The sequence below is a fragment of the Bubalus kerabau genome, chromosome 2 (genome assembly GCF_029407905.1).
Source record: "Bubalus kerabau isolate K-KA32 ecotype Philippines breed swamp buffalo chromosome 2, PCC_UOA_SB_1v2, whole genome shotgun sequence".
Classification (NCBI taxonomy): domain Eukaryota; kingdom Metazoa; phylum Chordata; class Mammalia; order Artiodactyla; family Bovidae; genus Bubalus; species Bubalus kerabau.
Window position 1 is genome coordinate 152,732,645 of NC_073625.1, and position 24,261 is coordinate 152,756,905.

General features: G+C 38.8%; 1 protein-coding gene and 1 long non-coding RNA gene across 6 annotated transcripts in view; both read right to left on the bottom strand.

Moving 5' to 3' along the window:
• The window catches only part of PPM1L (protein phosphatase, Mg2+/Mn2+ dependent 1L), a 330,127-nt gene that overhangs the window by 53,625 nt on the left and 252,241 nt on the right, over window positions 1-24,261 (bottom strand). The window lies entirely within an intron of this gene.
• On the bottom strand, window positions 9,015-19,763 carry LOC129643949 (uncharacterized). The gene is made up of 3 exons (XR_008710622.1): window positions 13,020-19,763; window positions 12,323-12,369; window positions 9,015-10,627 (listed from the first exon to the last, which is right to left on the bottom strand). It is a non-coding gene; the product is annotated as an uncharacterized LOC129643949 (long non-coding RNA).

The window sequence follows — 24,261 nt, forward strand, 5'->3', positions numbered from 1 at the left end:
TAGATTAAAAATAACTTTTTTAATTTAAAAAACTTACAAAATTCTCTCTCTAAACTGTTTCTTCATCATTTTTCTAAATTGTAGTTGATTTACAATATTGTGTTAGTTAGAAAGCACCCAGCATAGCCTTTAACATGGTCATTGATGGATCAAGGTATATAGCAAAGTGTTTTAGTTAAATATACATGCATATTTTCAGATTATTTTCCACTAGAGGTTATTATGGAGAAGGAAATGGCAACCTGCTCCAGTGTTCTTGCCTGGAGAATCCCAGGGATGGGGGAGCCTGGGGGGCTGCCGTCTCTGGGGTCGCACAGAGTCAGACACGACTGACGTGACTTAGCAGCAGCAGCAGCAAGGCTGTTGAAGATCCCTTTTTAAATCCTCATGCTATACAACCCTCTCAACTACCATACTCTTTCCATAAAGCTTTCCCACATTGAGTTTGAGGTGGGTCTCTCCTTTCCCTAAACTCTAAAAAACCTGTTCTCACTTTTTAAAATCTTAGCTCATAAGTTAGTTGTATACATTTCACGCTACTTTAAAAAGTAGTAGCTTTCATATCTAATTCTCCTTATATTCCTCAAACTAGTATTACGCAGAAAGCTTACTAAATATTTATTGAGTGAATAAATACATAAGTTAGAAAAATGCTTAAAATGTAAATACCTTAGGAGGGCTCATACAGAAATCACATTAAGTTATGAATAGGTGATAAAAGGTCCCTTCCATTACAAAGTAGGAAAGAGAAGAAAGCTTGAGGGCACTGATAGCTAGTGATGTTTAGACAGAAGGAAAAAAGAAGGCCTGGAGGCATCTTAAATTACATTTAAGATTTATACACACACACACACACACACACACACACACATATATATGTATTGTTTTATGACTGGGCGTTGATATATAAATATTCGGTTGGCCAAAAAGTTTGTTTGGGTTTTTCAGTTTTATATATTTTCCTATCATTGGGAAAAGCTGGGTTTGTTTGCTTTTAAACTATAGGGCTTTAGTTCCTAGGGTGTTTCTTCTGAATCTAGTCTATAGGGTCCTCAGAGAATTGCCCGAACAGCAATTGGCTTGTGATTCATAGAAGAATAACAAGTGAAAGGAAGAAACAATTACTGTTATAGACAATCAGAAATTATAGTTATTTATAGATGGTCTTAAATCTTAATAGTTTGAAGCAGACTCAAGCCATGTTCTTGAAAATAAATTCCTAGTAAGAGTTTATAATACACTTAGATTTGAGGAAGTAAAATTAATTCTTCAGTGAGTTGGTACCTTTTTCTCAACTGAGGTATAATTGACGTACGACACTATATTAATTTCAGGTGTATAATGTAATGATTTAACATTTATACATATTGCAAAATGAACACCACAGTAAGCTTAGCTAACATTCGTTGCCACCCAGATGTTTTTTCTTGTGAACACTTTTAAGACTTTTTTCACTTAGCAGCTTCCAAGTATGCAATATAGTACTAACTAAATATTAACTACAGTTGTTATGCTGCATATAACTCTACCTCTACAACCACCAATCTGTTTTCTGTTTATATGAGCTTGTGGGTTTCATTTTTGATTCCTCATATAAGTGAGAAATAATCTGGTATTCTTATCATTCCCTGAAAGAAAGCACCCAGCATAGCCTTTAACATGGTCATTGATGGATCAAGGAGATTTTAATTAGCTGTATCTTTGAGCTCTGTAAAGTGTTGACAGAAAGAAAAAAAAAAATCCAGTGATTAAGTGATTTAAGAATGTGCTCTGCTCAATGTTATATGGCAGCCTGAATGGTAGGGGAGTTGGGGGAAAATGGGTACATGTATATGTATGGCTGGGTCCCTTCGCTGTTCACCAGAAACTATCACAACACTGTTGATCGGCAATACCCCAATACAAAATAAAAAGTTTTTTGTTTTTTTTTTTCTAAAAAGGGGTCAAAGGAGAAGAAGTCGGAGAAACTTATAATGGTATACAAAATATTTTTACCAACCTCAAAAATTAAATGCCAGTGGCATTAAAAAAATAAAATTCTTTCAGGGAAAAAAAAAAAAACCAGGTGCTCTACACAAGGCTACTGTGTTTTAAGCAAAATTCTTAAAATGATTCCAGGGGGAATCAATCCAAATGATTGTTTTTAATTGGTAAATATCTCCAGTGAGTCTTATAAAAATGGCAAAAGGCTACCTATCGGGAAACAGTTTTTGTTAGAAATCAACACAGTGAATATATATAGAAATGTGAAACAAATTATTTCACTGGAAATGTACTTTTAAAGGCCTCTAACAACATTTTGTTGTTGCCAAATTCACTGGCCTTCTTGCCTTTTTTCTTGATTTGCCTTATATATCTGATTATTTGTCATGTGATTGTTGGATTTTACTGGTCACATTTGTGTGTGTCATTTTTTAAGTTGAAGTACAGTTGATTTACAGTGTTGTGTTAATATCTGCTGTATGACAAAGTAATTCAATTATACACATATGCATTCTTTTTTTTTTTAATTCTTGTCCATTATGGTTTATCATAGGATACTGAATATAGATCTCTGTGCTATACTCGAAGGCCTTGTTGCTTATCCATTCTACATAGTAAAGCTTATATCTGCTAACCCCGACTTCCTATACCATCTTTCCCCCAACTCCTTCCTTCCTAGCAACCAAAAGTCTGTTCTCTGTATTTGTGTTTGTTTCAAAGATTTGTTCATTTGTTATAATTTAGTTTCCACATATAAGTGATATCATATGGTATTTGTCTCTTTCTGACTTCACTGAGTATGATAAGCTCTAGCTGCATCCATTTTGCTGCAAATGGCATTCATTTGTTCTTCCTATGGCTGAGTTGTGTTCCATATGGACTCCAGCTTCTTCATCCATTCATCTGTTGATGGACATTTAGGTTGTTTCCATGTCTTGGCTATTGTCAACAATGCTGCTGTGAACATAGAGGTTCATGTATCTTTTTGAATTACAGTTTTATGCCCAAAAATGGGATTGCTGGATCATATGGTAATTCTATTTTTAGCTTTCTGAGGACCTTCCTTATTGTTTTCCATAATAGCTGCATTAACTTGCATTCCCACTAACAGTGTAAGAGGGTTTCCTTTTCTCCATACCTCTCCAGCATTTATTATTTGTAGACTTTTTAATGATGGCCATTCTGACAGGTGTGAGGTCATTGTAGGTTTGATTTGCATTTCTCTAAGTTGATCATCTTTTCATGTGCCTATTGGCCATCTGCATGTCTTTTGAAGAAATGTCTATTTAGGTCTTCTGCCCATTTTTGGATAGGGTTGTTTGCTTTTTGGTTATTGAGTTGTATGAGCTGTTTATATATTTTGGAAATTAAGCCTTTGTCAATCACATCGTTTACAAATATTTTCTCCCATTCCATAGGCTGTCTTTCGTGTTTATGCTTTCCTTTGCTGCACAGAAGCTTGTAAGTTTGTTTAGGTCCCGTTTGTTTAGTTTTGTTCTTATTTCTATTGCCTTGGGAGACTGTACTCGTCAGTTTTGAAACTCACTTCTTTCTTAGCTTCTGATAGATGCATGTTCTTAAACTGCTTCTAACTTCTCTGAATGCCACTTCACTAGCTCCTTTACTAGATTACGTTCTCCTAAACTTTATGTGTTTTCTTCAAGTTTCACTCTTCTTCCCCATCCTTCACTGCTTTTCTTTTTAAGACATACTTTGAATTACAGCTTCAATTTCATATTCTTTATTGGAAATCTGAGAGTCTGTATGCATAGCTCTGATTTCTTATCCAATTTCTGACCTCTGACCTCTAATTATTTAAAGCACATGTGTATTCGTTCATTATCAACTTGCTGTATTAAAGAGTAATGACCTGTTTATTTAATCGTCTGTTCATATAGCAGACATTTACTAAATGTCTGTGCTAGATTATGTGGCTGCCGAGGTGAACACAACTGATCCTGTCCTGGAGTACTTCAGGCTTGGGAAGCAAAAATACCTAAATTAGTACTTAGAACACAAATATACAGTTTAAGGATTACAATTAGAATTGGGCTGCACATCCTCTCTTGATTCTGGGAAGGAGATTTTTAGTGATCCAAATATAAGAATCTTTGCCTTGTTTTTGGTGAAAACCTGAACAAGCAAAATAACCCAAATTATAGAAGCTTCAGACCAAGGTATTAGCATCATAAGCTGGACAGGTGAACAGGACTTTGAAAGTTACTAGGTGAACTCTGAGGAATTACAGGAAGCTGTATCATTCCTGAGGTCTGAGTTGGGGGATTAAGGTGGCTGCTGCTGCTGCTGCTGCTAAGTTGCTTCAGTCGTCTCCGACTCTGTGCGACCCCATAGACAGCAGCCCATTAGGCTCCCCCGTCCCTGGGATTCTCCAGGCAAGAATACTGGAGTAGGTTGCCATTTCCTTCTCCAATGCATGAAAGTGAAAAGTGAAAGTGAAGTTGCTCAGTCATGCCCAACTCTTAGCGACCCCATGGACTGCAGCCCAAGGTGGCTACATCCAATAAAAAATTATGCATGGTTAGCAGCAATCTCCTCAGAGTGTGGCAGATGTGAGGCAGGAAGAAATTTTCCTCTACCTTCTAAATTCTTCTGGCTGGCCTAGGAATGAAATTGACAAGCGACAGATTAACAAGAGAAAATCAAACAAAAGTTTAATCAAGTGTATACTCAGACCTTCCAGGTGGCACTAGTGGTGAAGAACACTCCTGCCAATGCAAGAGATGTAAGAGATGGGGGTTTGATTCCTGGGTCAGGAAGATCCCCTGGAGGGAGGAAATGGCAACCCACTCCACTATTCTTGCCTGGAGAATCCCATGGACAGAGGAGCCTGGTGGGCTATAGTCCATAGGGTCGCAAAGAGTTGAACATAACTGAAGCAACTTAGCAGGCATGCATACATGGAAGAGACCCAGGAAAACTGAGTAACAATGGCTGAAACCCTCCCCTTAAATATCATCTTCAAGCTTAAACAAAAGATGTTGGGAGAGTGGTTTGGGACATCAAAGGGTAGGAAAGCAATTCATATGGAGATAAAAAAGCAAATATTTGGTAAACAAAAGTCTGCTGGGCCTACAGAGACAATGGGGCACACTGAGTTTCCCCCAGGACACAGGACCCATGTTCTCTACACGTGTCTCTGGTGCTGGCTTTATTCCAGGAACAGCTCCTGTATCCAGATTCTTTTAGGTGATTAAAGGACAGGTAACAAGACAGATTCTGTTCTGTTGTTGTTGTTTTTTTTTTTTTAATAGTCAACCTAAATTAATCTTTATGCCAGAGAGACATATTTTGAGGTAGCCAATTTTCCTCCCTGAACAGAAATCATAGCAGCAAGGTGAGAAGGCTGGGAAGAAAACACTGAGCTCATGAGTAGCACATGTGAAGTGATACCCTGGGAAGTAGGAGTTGTGACTTGAGGTTCTAATTGCCCTCTGTCCTGTTGGTACAATGATCTGGATTTAAAATGAATAATGAGTCAATAATAATGAAATATGGCTTCCTAAGTACAACACACTATGACATCAAGCTTTACTAGGCCTTAGGCTCTAGAACCAACCTGCTAGCAGTGGAAACCCAGATTGGCCACTTATAGATGGGTCATCTTGAGCAAGTTACTCTGCCTTTCCATGCTGCAATCTCTTCATCCACAAAAATGAACATATTAGTTAGTCCTTCCTCACAGGGTGGCTGTGAAGATTAGACAAGCTACTACATCTAGAATGCATGATAGAAAGGCACATTGAATGTGCTAAAAAAATCTAAGCTATTATTAGTAACGTTTGCATTTTATCCCACGCTGCGTCATAATTGTTTTGCAAAGATGTAGCAACTATGTCATATCTTGAGTGGCCTTTACTGTGAAAACATAGCTCCTTTCACAAGCAGCTTTTAAAAATTTCAGTAGTCATAAAAAGTAAAATCCATTCTCTTAGAGGGCAAGTAGTTTATTAAAAAGCCACATACCTTTGTGAAGTGAAAGTCGCTCAGTCATTTCTGACTCTTTGTGACCACTATTCTCCAGGCCAGAATAGTGGAGTGGGTAGCCATTCCCTCTCCAAGGGATCGTCCTAACCCAGGGGTCAAACTCAGGTCTCCCGCATTGCAGGCGGATTCTTTACCAACTGAGCCACAAGTGAAGCCCACGTACCTTTGTAACTCACTATTAATAAGTCCAATTATGAAATAACTTTCTGGTCAACCCTGTCAGGCTACTGGGCTACTGGGATCATATCACTGTCTACCCACAGTGCTTCACAAATGATCCCTGTAATACAGTGCCAACTTAATGGTCAATATTTATTCTTGCTTCATAAAAATGTACACTAAAGAAAGGACTTTAAATAGTCTTGCTTATACTGTCAATGAATTTATTCACTCTTGCTCAATTTCCTAAAATGTCATCTAGGCACTCCAAGTCTCCCCAGACATCTCTTCAAAGATGCCTGTCAAAAATCTCCCTAAAAAAAGTCCTTGTGAATTTTGTGACTCTAATGAAGGTGATGACAAAGTCACCTTTGTGGTTTGCTATGAAAGAAAAAAAAAGGGAGGGAATGGAGAGTGAAGTACAAGAATAACAATGGTAAGAGCCACATCAGATTAAATAATATTTTATGTGTTTTCTTCCAGTTATACTAATTTGTACATACTTTTTGTTATTTTGGAAAGTGAATACATATTCTAGCAGGGGTGATAATAAAAAACAGTAACAACCAGCAAAGCACAGATGCTAAACAATTAGAACAGATGCTGGCTGTAAACAACTGGAATAGTGAGTCCCAGGTGAAAATCAATTCTGTTGTACATTAGCATGGCATTTGTGGTCATTTCAGTACAATGTGGGGCACTTTCATTATGTTGGTTTCAACGTGGAAACTGGATTGTGGAAATGTTGTCCAACAGAGGGAAAATTTTCCAGTAATGTTATTTGTCTTGACTGCAAAAGCTACTTATATATTCAAAGTAATTTGACAGTAAGAGCTTTTAGTTACATATTACTTTCCTTCTATTATATTTCTATTATATTCTATTATAGCCTTCTATTATATTTCCCCAATAGGCTCTGTGTTATGCTCTTCTGAATTTTTTCATCAATTTTTTTGCTTCCTGTGGTCCTCAGTCATTCTAAGTCCTGGTAGGTTCTTAGCACATGAATAATTTTCTTTTGAGATTATTTGTAATAGGTTATTCTTATTTAATATAGAAGTAATTTATAATACTAGAAAAGCGAAACTGAAAGATAGGTCTGCTTCTTTGCTTCCTACTTTCCAGCTGACTTTTCCCCCCCTCTTTAATCTCATCAAGAGAATGTTCGAGCCAGAATAAAACCATCTACCAGACCTGGAGTTATTCAGTCTTATTCCAGCCTGACCTAAGGTTGTCCTTAAGATGACAAGTTAGTCATTAAACCAGCCCATTTGGCATCTGACAGTGTGACTTCTTGGAACCACCCAGGTTTCCTATACCTTACTTAAATAGCCATAACTGACACATGTAAGAGAATACAACAAAATAGCTTCCCAGTCTGTTTTTTTCTTGACAGCATCCTAACTGCTGCCAACAGCATTATCATTCTCCCTTTCACTCAAGGTCAAAAACTTGAAAGTCATCTCCAATGGATATTAAACAAATATGGAGATATTTATCACTTTAATAATAGGTGGGAGGCAGAGTCCACCCCCTGCTATTGACAATGAATAAGCCCAGATACTCACTTTCTTAACCTCCCTTTAGTGTCAGGAAACAAAATTTGCCACACCAAAATATCTCTTTGACATGCAGATTATTATGAGCTGAAAACAATCAAGACCCAAAAGACTCAGGAAGACTCAGGAACCTAGACCTTCTCCCTTGACTGCCTGAAAGAGTTTAAATACAGGGCCTGTTCCTGGACTAAAACTTTCACCAGAGATATCTGCAAAAAATATGGGCCAAGTGTGGTGGGGTAAACAGCAAGGCCTAGAAATCAAGTCCATTTTATGTCCCCTTGTCTCTGTGGTCACCCAATAAACAATTGTGTACCAAACATCTGCATTTTCATCTTCATGTGAATTGCCTTCTTCCCCTTTGAGATCCCAAGCATCGTTTTTGATGTTTAGCTGACGACGATATCTAAGGGGAAGGCTTCAGCCATTGTTACTATTTTCCTGTTTTCCTGGGTCTCTAAGGACATTAGAAACTCGCTTAGCCAGCATATTTGAGACTGGTGCGTGCATGCTAAGTTGCTTCAGTTGTGTCCGACTCTGCGAACCCATGGACTATAGTCTGTCAGGTTCTGTCTGTCCATGGGATTCTTGAGGCAAGAATACTGGCGTGGGTTACCATGCCCTTCTCCAGGAGATCTTCCTGACCCAGGGATCGAACTTGCATCTCTTAGGTCTCCTGCATTGACAGGAGGGTTCTTTACCACTAGCACCACCCGGGAAGCCCTTTGAGACCAGTAGCTGCCTAATATCCCAGTTCCAGGTTGTCTTTTCACATAAACCATATCCATCAGATATTATCTAGGACAGTTCTTTTCAAAATGTGTTCCCTGGACTGGCAGAGTCAGTATCACCTGGGAATCTGACAGAAATATACATTTTCAAGGCTCACTCCAGACTTAAATCAAACCCCAAGGTGGGGCCTAGCTTTCCAGATGACCCTGAAGCATGCTAAAGTTTGAGAACCACTGGTCTTAACTATCTAGTTTCAGATTCTCTAAGCAGAGTAAAATGTCATCCCTTTAAAGACAAGAACAAAAAACAATCTGCAAGCAGAATACTTCTTGATTTTTTTTTTTTACATATTCCTCCTTATTTGTTCATTCAGTCATTTGATAAATGCCAAGCATGTTCTAAAGCACTTAGGATTTAAGTTAAATAAAACCAACAAAAGAACTAGCCCTGGTTGGAGCTGGCATTCCTGCAGACTATGTTCTAGAGAGCAGCTGTCTTCAGTGAGGATTCAGCTTCCCATGGGTGTTGGTCAGCATGTCTTAAATGAGGGCCAGAAACATTCAGTTAATCTGACAAGTCAATTGAGTGCATGTTAGTTAACAGAACCTCCTACATCAACTTAATTTTTAAAGTACTGACTTATTTATTTCTGATCTTTCACATAATTCCTAATTCATGTTTGACCAATTATTTCTGTGGTCAACAGTGAAAAGTAAGAGCAATCTAAATGTGTAACAGTAAAATGAATGAAGTGTGTGTGTGTGTGTGTGTGTGTGTATGTGTGTGTTTAGTTGCTCAGTTGTGTCTGACTCTTTGCAACCCCATGGACTGTAGCCCACAAGGCTCTTCTGCCCATGGGATTTTCCAGGCAAGAATACTAGAGTGGGGTGCCATTTCCTTTTCCAGGGGATCTTCCAACCCAGAGACTGAACCCGCATCTCCTACGTTGGCAGTGGATTCTTTACCACTGCGCCACCTGGGAAGCCCCAAATGAATAAGTCACAACAAATTAAAGGTAATAGGGATTTGTTGTAATAACCAAAATACCCAAAATTAGTGGGTGACTTAAATAAATGATAGTTATAAAACATTACAGAATGATTCTGTTAGGTAGGTAGAATAGGGAAAAAGAGTCCAAAATGGCGGTGGCTAAAAGACAAGGAAGGGAAAAGCCTGCGAAAATAGAACAAAAGAAGGTCAGAGGACCGGAGTGAGGACCTCAGGTAAAACAAACAACACTCCCGGCTGGCCCAGGGAGAGATCAGGGAGAGATAAACATATACAATAGAAGAGCCAAAGCGAGCCCCACCCCGCTCTTCTCCTCCTCCTCGTGTCTTTGGATCCACGTGCCCTCACTCCTCGAAAATGGATTTTCCTGCTATCTTCTAAATAAAATAGAGCTGTAACACTGAGCTGTAACACTGATTTGTCTAAGAGCTATAACATGGTCCATTCGAGACCTGAGAGCTATAACAAGGTCTATCCAAGACCTGAGAGCTGTGACAGGCCGAGGGGGCTTTAATGTCCGTCACTCCAAATCTTCGTTGTGATGAGACAAAGAGCCGAGGAACATACACTCACGTGACGATTCCAATTTTTAGAAAATAATAATATATAATCATGTACATATACAAAAAGGATTCTGGCAAAAAATATATATGATGGTAGAAGCACTATTAGTCTCTAAATAGAATTGTGGATTTTTAAATCTATGGTTGTCTGTATTTTCTGATTTCACTAGAACAAACTTCCATTGCTATAAATAAGATAAAGCATTAAAAAATGAACCACAACACCCCCACCCCTCTGCCAAATCTGAGCTTATAGGGGATTTGTAGTATGTTTTCTATTTTAAATGTTTTTGTAATTCACTTTAAGGCAACTACATTTTCTTGCGCTTATTTGTTTATATTTTCAAGTTTTATGTGTAAGGTTTTATGTATAAGGTTGAAGTACACTTAGGTCATTCTGATTTTCTGATTTTTAGACATTTTGTTTTTCCACCTAATCTCTTATTTTGAAGGACTGAAGTTGTTCTGACTAATCCTCAGTGAGTGGATTTTTGGCTTATTACAGGTCACTTTGAACCTTTAGCTTACTATAATTCTTCCCTACTGTTGGGCATGCATATTGCATGCATGACTTGATGCCATTGCATGCAGTCCAGAAATCTGTTGCATTTCTTTACACTAAGGATGAAATATCAGAAAGGGAATGTGAAAAAAACATACCTTTTAAAATCACACCAAAAAAAGGAAATAGAACAACTTAGGAATAAACCTGACCAAAGAGATGAAATGCCAAGAACTATAAATCATTAATAAGAGAAATACAAACATTATTCAAAGAAATGGAAAGATTATCCATGCTCCTGGATTGCAAGAATTAATATTGTTAAAATAGCCATATTACCCAAAGCAATCTACAGATTTAATGTGATCCCTATTGATTACCCATGACATTTTTTACAGAACTAGAGCAAATTATCCTAAAATTTACATGGAAGCACAAAACACCCAAAATTGCCAAAGCAATCCTGAGAAAAAAGAACAAAGCAGGAGGCATAACTCTCCTAGACTTCAGACAATATTACAAAGTTACAGAAATTAAAACTCTGTGGTATTGATACAAAAACAGATATATGGATCAATGGAACAGAATAGAGTCCAGAAATAGACTCATTCACCTAGTTCAATTAATCTTTTACAAAGGAGATAAGAGCATACAATAGGAAATAGTCTCTTCAACAAGTGGTGTTGGCAAAGTTGGACAGTTGCATGTAAACCAACCAAGTCACTACACACCCTCTTACCAAACACAAAAATAACTTCAAAATGACATACACTTAAATATAAGACATGATACCATAAGACTCCTAGAAGAGAATATAGACAAAACATTCTCTGACATAAATTGTACCAATGTTTTCTTAGGTCATTCTCCCAAGGCAATAGAAATAAAACCCAAAACAAATAGGATATAATCAAACTTACAAGCTTTTGCATAACAAAGGAAACCATAAAATGAAAATGCAACCTATGGAATGGGAGAAGAAATACGCAAATGATGCAACCAACAAGGGCTCAATTTCCAAAATATATAAACAGCTCATATAACTCAACGACAACAACAAAACAATCCAATTGAAAAATGGGCAGATCTAAATAGACATTTTTTCAAAGAAGATGTATAGATGGTCAAGAGGCACATGAAAAGATGCTCAACATCACTAATTATTAGGGAAATGCAAATCAAAACTACAATGAGGTACCACCTCACACCAATCAGAATGGTCATCATGGAAAAAAAAAACTACATAACAAATGCTGGAGAGAGTGTGAAGAAAAGGAAACCCTACCACACTGTTGGTGGGAATGAAAGTTGGTATAGCCACTACGGAAAACAGTATGGAGGTTCCTCAGAAAACTAAAAATAAAACTACCATACGATCCAGCAATCCCACTCCTGAGCATATATCTGGACAAAACTATAGTTCAAGAAGATACATGCAACCCTATGTTTATAGCAGCAACCAACCTAACTGTCCATGAACAGATGAATGGATAAAGAAGACATGGTATACATATAATACAATGAAATACTACTCAGTCATAAAAAAACTGTCATTTGCAGCAACATGGACAGACCTAGAGATTATCATATTAAATGAACTAAGTTAGACAAAGAAAAATATCATAAGTTATCACTTATATGTGGAATCTAAAAAAAATTAATACAAATGAACTTATTTACAAAACAAACAGACTCACAGACTTTGAAAACAGACATGGCTACCAAAGGGGAAAGGTGGGGAGGGAAGGTGTATTAAGAGTTTGGAATTAACAGATACACACTACTATATAAAATAATCAACAAGGACCTACTGTATAGCACAGGGAACTCAACTCAATATTCTGTAATAACCTAGAATCTGAAGAAAAAAAAAGGATATATTTATAACTGAATCACTTTGTTATATACCTGAAATTAACACAATATTATAAATCAAATCAACTATATTCCAATACAAAATAAATACAAATTACTTAATATAAATAAAACATAACACAAACGAACCTAACACAAATGAACCTATCTACAAAACAGAAAACAGACACACAGACATAGAGAACAGATTTGTGGTTGCTGGGCTGGGGAGGGGCGGGAGTTTGGGGTTGGCAGATGCAAACCATTAAATTCAGAATGGATGAACAACAAGGTTGTACTGCATAGCACAGGGAACTATACTCAATATCCTGAGATAAACAATAATGGAAAATAATAAAAAATATGTATATACAGCTATATAAACACATTTATATGTATAGCTGAATCACTTTGCTGTACAGCAGAAACTAACACTGTAAATCAACTATATTTCAATTTTACAAAAATGAAAATATCACCATTCACCACTTTGTATATTCCTGTTTTCCCTGTCATCATAAAAAGTCCAAGCCTCACTATCAGGACTCATCCCAATTTGCCTCTGTGTATCCCCTAAGCTGTCTCCCATCTTCTATTTCTCCCTTTGGCTATCTCTCTTCTAACCTTTCTACTATGTCCACTGGAACTTCTTACCAGAAAATTATCCTGATGCTGAAAACTCTTTTTTGATATTCTCTTCACCTCCTTGTTCCAGCTGAAGTCTGGCTCCATCTTCTCTCACACCCCCAACACTAAAGGCTCTAAGGGGAGGGCCCAGCTCTTCTTTGTCTCTTCCCTCAGGGCTGCTTCCACCCGACTTCCCTTCCTGCAAACACTGAGCTCCTAGGAAGAAGCGATAGGTAGACCATCCAAGCCCCCTGCTCTATGCTGCCTCCCGGTGGACAGGAGGGCGAGCACCTCTCCTTCTATCACCTCTCACCCGCTGCCACCATCACTGAGAAGCCCTGCCTCTTAGTGAACCTTGAACCACCTTGGGAATCTTGACTTGAAGCTTGTTTTTCTCCAACCACCACCTCCTAACTTTCCATATCATTCCCAGTGGCACTTGGACTCCAAAAATTCTTCAGCCAGCCAGATAGTCTATCAGCTCTATCCCTTTTGCACTGTCCCTCACATACCTGTACCCTGCCCAACATGGAAATTTTTCCTGTGTTCGTCACTCTGTTGCCCTGTCTGGAAAATCTCCAAATCTGGTTAATCCAACCCTCTTTTGACTTCATATGTGCACTTTATAAACAGAATTTTCCCTACTGTCTCACCTTGAATTTCTGATCATAAATCTCAGAACACTCATCACTGCATTTTCACTATATTACCCTAGTTAATTCAGTCTCTCCATCTCTGAGTGGACTATTTCATATATTTCCTTCTTTTCTCAGATTCCCCAAACCACTCTCTTTATCCTTATTCTCAACTCATGACCTCATCTATTTTACTAAGAAAAAAGATGCAATCTAAGAAAATGAAGCTATTCTCCCCATGATTAATTTATTAACCAAGAGAAGCAAGAAACTCTTGCCTGCCTTCTTGTTCCTATCTCTCTCACCTACTCAAGAGCTCTCATCTTATAATTATTAATATTATCCTCTCTCCTGCATCATCAATTTCTTCTATTCTAGAGGGTCATTCATTAGCATATCAGTATGCTTTTATTTCTATCATCTTAAAAAAAACTGTCTAAATATCTAAGACCCTCTCACTACTGGTACATCTTTTTGCTCATCTTTATGGCAAACTGCAAGAAAAACTCATCTTTACTTAAAATATCCACTTTTTTACCTTCCACAATTTCCTCTTAACCCATTTAAAGAGGTTTTTGTTCTCACCAAAACTGCTCCTGTGGAGGAATTGACAACGTGTATTTTGTCAAAGCAACTGTCAACTTCTGTTTTTCATCTTATACCACCATGAAGTAACATTTGAAATAAGCCTCAGGACTCTCCTTGTCCCTCCAACCTTACATCCTACCATCCTCTGCCTTGCTCATTCTGTAATTCCTTGAACAAGGCACACTTATTCCTGCCTCAGGGTCCGTGTATTTGCTGGTCACTGGGCTTGGGGTGCTCTTCCTGCAGTTCTGAGAAGGGCTTACTCCTTCAGGCCATCAGGTCTTTCCCTGCCTGCTGCTCTTGGCCTCCCCGGACCTTGCTGACCAGCTCTGGTGCTCTGTCCCACCTTGTCTCTGCAGCGCTTACCTCCATTCTGGGTGCTGTCCGTTCATCATCACGCTGTCTCCTTCACTACACTGTAGGCTCCATGAGGGCAGGGAACGTGTCTGGCTCGCTCACAGCTGAATTTCTAGAACCTGTGCCTGGCACTTAGAAAGTGCCAAATAACTATTTTTTCAATGAATGAGTAAAATTTCTCAACTATGGTTAAGGTTATTTTTATTCCTGAATAAATAGAATATTTCCCCTCCCAAATCAATCTTGAGTAAGATTTGCAAAAAAAAAGAGACCAGAAAAGGTGTCAGGATGAATTTACTCATATGCATGAGAAAGAAAATGGAAATTAGCTGAACAGTGAAAGAAAAAAGGGGAAATGGAGTGGCAATTGGTACGGGGCAGGAAAAAGCAGGCCTCGTGTGTATCAGTCCCTGATGAGAGATAAATGAGCTAACAGTGTAGAATGGCTCTGTCTTCAAAATGAGGGACAGGAGAGAACTCCTCTACACCTGGTGATACCATTCGAAGGTTGTTTCTATGGCCTGAGTGTGCCTGAACTGCTGACCTGTGTTTGTACCATGGCATTGGCTCCTGTATAAATCACAGAGGTTGATTATTGTAGTTCTCATGTCTGGCTGCATACCACTCATCCTGTGAATCTGGGTCTCCAGGACCCAGATCAAGTCTACCAAATCAAGTCTCCAGGATTGAGGCCTGCGAGCTATAGTTTTAAAAAGCTCCCCCAGTCACCCAGTGTAGGCAGACTGCTGCTGATGGTTTAGAATCATTCGTATAGTACTTTCCAACTAGCAGACCTGGCGCAGGCAAGTGGCAGCTTTTCCACCACCTTGCGATCATCTCTACCCTGACCCTCTTCAGTATGAAATGTTATAGTTCAGGTCCCATATTTTCTGACCTGTTTTCCTTTTCCCCTACCCAGCTCTGTTGTAGAGAATCAGACAATTTATCAAACTCTAGAATTTAATCAAGATTAGGAAATCCTGCTCCATAATTCATCTAGTTGCTGACAAGCCTTGGGATATTGTTGCTAGGCATCCCCTGAGACCAGAATACACTGTAATTTTTCACTAGACATTCATTATTGAGGCAATAGCAGAAATATCACTTTTACTTATGAGCACAGAATAACATCAGCTAACAATTACCCTATGCCAGGCACTGTTTATAATTCTATATATTCATGTATAAAACAAAACAAAAGAAGAAACATCATTATAATGGAAGTAAACACTGCATTGTGGATCAGCAATTCAGGTACAGCTTGGAGATGCTGCGGCCTGGCAGTGCAGAAATAGTAGTCAGTCAATTTCTGGCTTAGTTTGTGTCCTGGAAACAATCACATGTTGTTTTGACCTATCCAGCATTGCTCTTCCCTAGGGAGCCACCTGTCTTCTAAGCCATGAGGCCCACTTTGCCTGCCTACCCTCCCACAGAAAGCTGAGGTGGATGAGCAAATGGATCAGGCTGGCCCGAGTTCTTCCTCCTTGGCCACAGCTGGTGGGTTCAAAGCTGAGCATGTGACCCACACCGGCCAATCAAAATCTTCCCTGTGGATACCAGAAAAGAGAGTCTCTAACACTGGAATCCGGAGAAGGCAATGGCACCCCACTCCATTACTCTTGCCTGGAAAATCCCATGGATGGAGGAGCCTTGGTAGGCTGCAGTCCGAGGGGTTGCCAAGAGTCGGACATGACTGAGCGACTTCACTTTCACTTTTCACTTTCATGCATTGGAGAAGGAAATGGCAACCCGCTCCAGTGTTCTTGCCTGGAGAATCCCAGGGACGGGGGAGCCTGGTGGGCTGCCATCTATGGGGTCGCACAAAGTTGGACATGACTGAAGCGACTTAGCAGCAACACTGGAATCACAAGCTGTAAATATTTTTTGTGGCTCCAAGAAGGAAACTATTTTCAATAGACAAGAATAAGGTTAATATGCAAAGAGAAGCAGAGCTCAGGGAGAGAGAGAGAGCTTCGATATTCTTTGAGACTTGGATCAAACCATTTATAAATCAAGAGTATCTCCTGGACTTTTTCACTTATGAAATCAATAAATTTCACATTCCATTTTTTTTTCTTTGCTTAATTCAATTTCTGTCAATTGGAAAGGAGAGTCCAGGGCCCCAATTTTGATGAATCGAGTGAAGGTGACACTTGCCATTTTCACAGTTTTACAGATAGTTCTGTTCATGTGCTTCTGGTTACACTGAAATTAACAATGGGAGTTTTCTGTAGACACTTATGGAATAAAGCTATAACCGCACTATCAGCTTTCTTAACCATTATCACCTCCAAACATTTAGCTTCATTAGACTTGGGAGCAGGATAAATTTAAAAGGTGCCTCTTTGTGTATTCCGAATTGCTAACCCATGTCCTCAGTCTTGCTGTTTCTTAAATATGTGTAGTATAATGGCTCAGAGCTCGGATTCCAGAAACAGACTGCCTGGGTTCAAGTTCTGGCTCTGCTACTTGCTAGTGAGGGAATCTTATGCAAGTTACCTAACCTCTTCATGCCTTAGTTTCCCAACATAAAAATTGCCCATGAAAAATAATGATACTTATGTTCTAGGGCTGTTGAGAGAATTAACCATGTGAAGTGCTTAGAACTGTATCCAGTACATAGAAGTAGTCAATAATTGTTTGTCATTATTGGTTACTATATTACCTAGGGAACCTAGAGATGGTGCTCTCTTCATAAATTTACTGTAAATGCATGTACATATATCTATAAATGCATATACTGACTGCAACATAATGAGATGGATGATACCTATTGATATTTTTAGACACTAGGCTGGTCAATTTCTAGGCAAGCACTTTGGGTTCTCATTAGTACATCAGTGGTTTCAGGCTCCTCCTGTGGGTCTCTCCTACAGGCCATAGCCCTTGGGCTACAGTTAAGGTCTAGGTTCCAAAAAGTGCACAGGAAATGAGACAGTGTTACCATCAGGAGATTCTAATAGACACACAGTGGATCTCCGAGTACTCCTAGAAAGATATATATACACTTTAATTTCATGAAATAGTTACATAATTGCCCAAGATACAACTGACTCCATTTTTTAGATTCCTTAAAATGGTGCTTAGGCTTGAACCAATATCTGCCATTGGGAATCCTCTTTCCCTAACCAAACCACAGGGATTCTAATGAAATAGATTTCTTAATATTTCTTAATCTGTTTACTTATCTGTCCATTTTTCTCTTTCCCCCTTTTAATTTTTATAGAACAAAATCCCATAAAACCAACATTTTGGTTGCCCTGTAATACATTCCTCTGTAGTGGGAAGTCAGAGAAAAACAATTTGAATATTTTTTTCCATTCTGTTAATACTCTAAAACAGTAATTCTCACCTAGATTAAGAAATATACTCAAATAGTTTTGTGAAAGCTATAAATTTAATGTGCTATATCTAAACAACATCTTTCTTTTTCCTGAGAAGATCTTATGCTCTGGAAGTTCCAATATTTGAAAATGGAACAGTGGGTCTCGCATTTCAAAGCCAAAGAAAATGAATCAAAAACATTCAAACTGTACTCAGAAAGACTAACATCTCTCACCTAAACTTAATTCTTCATTTTTGTTCCAGATTATCTAGAATACTGGCTCTAAATGGGGGCATTTTGAATATTTAGAGGTGCAGTTTCATTTGCCACAATGACTGCGTGTTACACACATACACACACATGCAAAGGATAGGGACAATAGAGTTCTTGCAACACAATTTACGGTCCTGCAAAACAAGGACTTTTCTACATCCCACACAATTTTCCAGTAACAGAGGTGAAAGCCTGTTTATAATCACATGAGCCTGGACCTTCTGTTTTATGTATAAACAAAATATATTTTTGGAATGGTTTTATTATACAATGAATTTTCCTGGAATGCAACTACTGTGTGAATTAAGACGAACTTGCACGTTGTTTAGAACTTTATGAAGAGTTAATCTCATCATGGAAAAATCACTTCACCAACAATAGCACCACTCATTGTATTGGAGTTGTCAAAGTAATCCACGGTCAGCCTGAGCCTGTAGCTGTTGTTCTGATGGAGGGAGCTCCGGCATCAGGTGCAGGCATCTGACAACGCCATTGTGATTTCTAATGTATCGGGGCCTGAATATTTATAAACTGAAATACATGCAATTTTACTATACATTCCTTTCCTTTGTTTTCCCCTTTGTATTATTAGGACATTTCAGTGACTTTTTAAAACATTATGCATATCAGTAGATTATATTATCTATGAATTTCATTTTGGGATGGTAAATAGAGTGCTAAAAAGTGGTTTTTTTTTTTTTTTTAAAGTGCTGGTTTGTAAAGGTGAGAATTACTGTTTTAGAGTATTAACAGAATGGAAAGAAATACTCAAATTGTTTTTCTCTGACTTCCCACTACAGAGGAATGTATTACAGGGCAACCAAAATGTTGGTTTTATGGGATTTTGTTCTATAAAAATTAAAAGGGGGAAAGAGAAAAATGGACAGATAAGTAAACAGATTAAGAAATATTAAGAGGAAAAGAAAAACTGACTTCAGCATGAGGCAGTGAAGTCCTTATGCTCTTCAAGTGTCAGATTTTCCTAAGGAATTGTTCCTTTTGTTTCAGCATGTTTTTTTCTTTCTTCCCCTTGACATAAGAAGTGAGTAACAGCATTCACTTAAATCAATACATTGAGTTTTATATTAGCCAGCTCTAGTTTGATCTGTTCTACAAAAGAATGATGACTTCTCCCTTCCATAGCAAAAACCTTTTTCTAGTAAAGGTCTGATTACCCTTAAAATCTGCTGCTCATGAGATCCGTAGAACTGGTTTATAAAATTGGAGACATTTCCTAGCTTCTTCTCAAGCATAAAGAATCATACTAACTGCACTAACATATAAATTCTATCTGAAGCAGGTTAGTAGTGCATAAACTCTGGCTCCCAGGATAGTTTCAGTAGTTAAGGACTATTTTCTTCTAAGTTGTTCAGAGATCTTGAGAAAGTTATTTAACCTCCCAAATTTGTTCTCCCAGGCAGAAAGACAGCTTAGAAAACATTCTTTTCTTCTTTAGAGCCCGCTCTTGTAGTATCACACCAAAATTAGAACCATGTTTCCCTGTGCTTACCACCTTAGGGTGCTCAGCTCAACTAAACTTACCAGATTAGGTAGCTTGAGAATCTCAGAGGAAAGATCTTTCATCCAATGCTGTTAACTATTGACTGGAACTGAAAGCCAAGAAAATCTGATATTTAACATCTGCCTCTACAAGTTGGAAATCTATAGCTGCTGTCAAATGGTTCTTTTGTTTTTTATTTTGCTCAAGGTCAAATTTGTTCTTGTTTCAAGAACAAGGTTGATTTTCTCATATCATTCACTTACTGCTTACCTAGAATGCTTCCAGACTTCACTTTCTTGTGGATGTCATATAAATAAATAACTCAAATGCCATGTTCCTGACAGAACTTATCTCCCATAGGTTTCCGTCACCCTATGGCATTTTCCTTATTTCTTTTCTCTTGCCCGGTTCCCTCTGTTCACCAAAGTACTTATGAAAGGAAATAATATGGTTGCCATTCTTGGCAGTGTCCACACTAGAGATCTCGTTATTTCTTCCTCAGTCTTGAACTCTTTTTAGAGAACCTGCCTATTTCAGAGCCAGAGAAAAGTTTTACTAAATGGGGAAGCCTGTCCCCTTTGCCAGAGCTGACAGGACAAGGGGAACTGATCCATATAATGAGATGAGTCAAGCAGGGTCTCTAGGTCAAGAATTTAAACCAAGAAACAAAGTGAAGCTTGTAGCCCAGAGTATCAGTTGTTTTAAATGGTACAAATGCTCTGATACTCCTCCCATGAAGAGGTGGAGCCTCTGTTCCCTCCTCTTGGACCTGGGTGGGCTTTTGACTGCCTCCACAAAGAGAATTTGGCAGAAGTGACTCCCAGGTTAGGTAAAAAAAGAAAAAAGGCATGCAACTTCTATCCGGAACTTTTGGGATAATTACTTCTTAGACCTTCCCTCTTAGGACACTCCCTCTCAAAACACTGCACTGCCAAATAAAGTCTATCTTTTGGCCTCCATATTAATAAGTCCATGTGTAGGCACTCAGGCCAACAGTCCCAAGGGAAGCCCAACACTTTCACAGTTCTTACCAAGAGGCCAAAAGTATGAATGAAGAAGCTATGTTGGAAGTGGCTTCTCCAGGTCCAGGTCCCCAGCCATTTGGGTCTCCCACAATCTCTTTAAAGAGGCTGGATGTTTTCCAGGGTTCCACAACCTGACCTCCACTAAGGCTTTGAAACAAGTGTGGAAGAGGACAGTTTTATTGTTTACTAGGTAGGTGTGTACTGGTTTTTATAAACAGAATGGTTTTTACTATATAGTAAATTGTTAGTAATAGACTACTTAGAGTAATTGTTCAATCTACCCTGTCAAAAGCTTTGAAGTGCATTTATGATTTTGGGGGTTTCCTGAAAACCTGCATCATCAATACAGGCATCTGAAATAAAAAGCTATACATTATAATAATAATACTTGGAGAATATATATCTGTTTAGCATGACTATCTATGCATTGGGAGACTCAGTTTTTGGTGAAAGAAAATAGTGAAGAATGGAGTACAAGGGCAAAAATTCGTATAAAATATTCTTAAGATAAGAGACTTAATATTCTATGCTTTGCACAGCACATCCATTCAGGTAGATACAAATGATGAGACTTGTTCATCAAGTAAAAAAGATACACGAGAAACCTCCAAGGGAAACAAATCAACAATATTCCAATCTCACTCCAAATGTTATCTGAGAGAACTTTATCCATTAAAACTACTAGTAAATACCTGCTATCACCACTTACCAGAAGGATAGAAAGAACCAAAGGAAACAAACTTCCAACATGGCAATGATAATAGCAGTGCCTCAAGTGTTAAGCATTGGCTTTAGAGAATATAAAATGTTGTTAAAAATTCATTTGAACCTTACTATCATACTATAATGGGACATTGCCCAACACATCAAACCATATCTTAACGATGTCCTTTCAGGTACTTGAACAAGGAAATTATCTGAGATGATGCCTAACCTAGTCTTGCCCTCTAAAAATGTTTGCTGTAGAGTAGGCAACCCACTCCAGTGTTCTTGCCTGGAGAATCCCAGGGACGGGGGAGCCTGGTGGGCTGCCGTCTATGGGGTCGCACAGAGTCGGACATGACTGAAGCGACTTAGCAGCAGCAGCAGCAGCAGCAGTAGTTCTCAACCTTGGCTGTGTACTTGGATCACCTTGGAAGGTTTTAAAAATACTGAGGCCTGGGTCCCACTGCTCAAATACTCTGATTTAATGGACCAGGGTGCCAGACTGGGCATAACACTCCCCTCAGCCCCCACCCCTCACTGCCCTGCCCCAGGGAAGGTTGAGAAATATTGCTTCAAGTAGTTCTAAGACCTCAGCACTATCAACATTTACTAGTACAGTACAGTGCTAAGTTGCTTCAGTCATGTCTGACTCTTTGAGACCCTGTGGACTGTAGCCCTCCAGGCTCCTCCGTCCATGGGATTGTCCAGGCAAGAATACTGGAGCAGGTTGCCATTTTCTCCTCCAGGAGATCTTCCCTGACCCAGGGATCAAACCCGTGTCTCTAAGTCTCCTGCATTGCAAGCAGGTTCTTTACCACTAGGGCCACCTGGAAAGCCCCTGGTGGCCAACCTTTGGGGCCAGAGAATTCTTTACTACAAGGGCTGTCCTGTACATTACAGCATATGTACCATCATCCCTGGCTTCTACCCACTAGATACCAGTAGCCCTCACTCCCACTCCCCTTCCTCCGTTGGGACAACAAAGAACACCTCTGCTGCTGCTGCTAAGTCACTTCAGTCATGTCCGACTCTGTGCGACCCCATAGATGGCAGCCCACCAGGCTCTCCCGTCCCTGGGATTCTCCAGGCAAGAATACTGGAGTGGGTTGCCATTTCCTTCTCCAATCCGTGAAAGTGAAAGGGAAGTCGCTCAGTCGTGTCCGACTCTTAGCGACCCCATGGACTGCAGCCTACCAGGCTCCTCCGCCCATGGGATTTTCCAGGCAAGAGTACTGAAGTGGGGTGCCATTGCCTTCTCCCAAGAACACCTCTAGGCATTGCCAAATGCTGGAGGAGGTGGAGGCAGGTTGGAAATTGAAAACCACAGCTGTATACAGAGACTACTATAGTACATGGATTTGATTACTTGAAGCCGGTAGAAAACAATTCCTGACAAATAAAAACAGAGTATAAGAGAAGCTCACTTTAGACTCCAGTTAAGTAGGACCCAGCGGGTACCAGGGAACAGGGCACTGATTGACAAAGCATAGAACACAACCGAGTGCCCCCAAAAGCTGCAGAGATGTGGAGAACTGCTGAAGACATCATAAATTCAGTAACTTTTCAAAGTCTCCATTTTAAAAATTAGCACAACTACAGGGATTTACAGATTAGAAGTGGATTTGACTGTATCTGTAGTATTTGAACTCATTCCATTTTGTAAAGCTTTTGTGTTAGTGGGGTGGGGTGGGAGTGAAGGAGTTGGAGGGTGGGGAATCTGCTAAAGTCTTATCAACAAGCAACTATTTTTAGACAAGCTCATTTTCTTTGGTGGCTCTGAAATACTGATTTTCCCTACAGGGGAAGGTTTACAAGGAAGTACAGTCAACCAAAGAGGTTACTGACATTATAACAAAAAGGGAAAATTAACCAACCTAATTGGGTTACCTAATTATACTCTGAGCACTAGAGCTTCCTGCATTTTATTTGCAAATGCAATTAAACCAGGCCCATAACACTCTCAGGTATGATTTTAAAACACATGCAGGCCTGAAGACAAGTAGGCAAATTTGGCTGTGTTTATTTCTTTCTATTTACATGGGCCAATACTTTTCACAAGCCAAATCTTAAGTGCAAAAATCAAATACATCTCTAATTCTGTGAGGGCATTTTCATTTTTCCTAGTTCCTAACCTCAGATTGAATTTTCTGTAGGTCAGAAAGCAACTTGAAGAATGGAAGGTTAAAAATATATGAGTTTTTCTCAAAACATTTTAAACAAATCTAGCCTCAAAGAAACAGTCCCTAGGAAATGAGGGGACAGTTACTTGTTAGTTCTATCCATGTTTTTTTCCTACAAATGCTGACACAATGAAAGACTCACTCATTTACTGCTGTTTTCTTTAAGAACAAAGAACTTAAGGTAGGAGTTCAGTAGAGAAGTAGAAGATCACAAAAAAAGGAAATCAGGGCATTGTAAACAGTGGAAGAGACAGCCAAGATCTTCAGTGACTTTCTCATTTTTACATCTTTACTTTTTTCTTATACTACAGAAGAAACAGCCAAGAAGCAATAAAGAAAGAACAGGAAACTTCTTTTTTTTCTTACCGAAGATAACAGCTGAGTCAAATACAAAAAAATTTTTATCATTATTCTACCCATCCATTTTAAAAATGAACAGAACAAGTCATCAACATTTTTAATAAATATAAAAATTAAAAATGTAATGAATTTTAGAACAGCCATTTAAATGAAAGAAACAAAGAGAAAAATAAGGCAAGGGGTGGGGAGTGAGAGATTGTTGAAAGCAAGAGAAAGAAAGAGATGGAGACGATGACGACATTACCAGCTAGAAGGTAATGGCTTAATTTGAAGGATTTAGTATACTGCTGAGAAAACTAAACTGCAATTTCACAATTGTT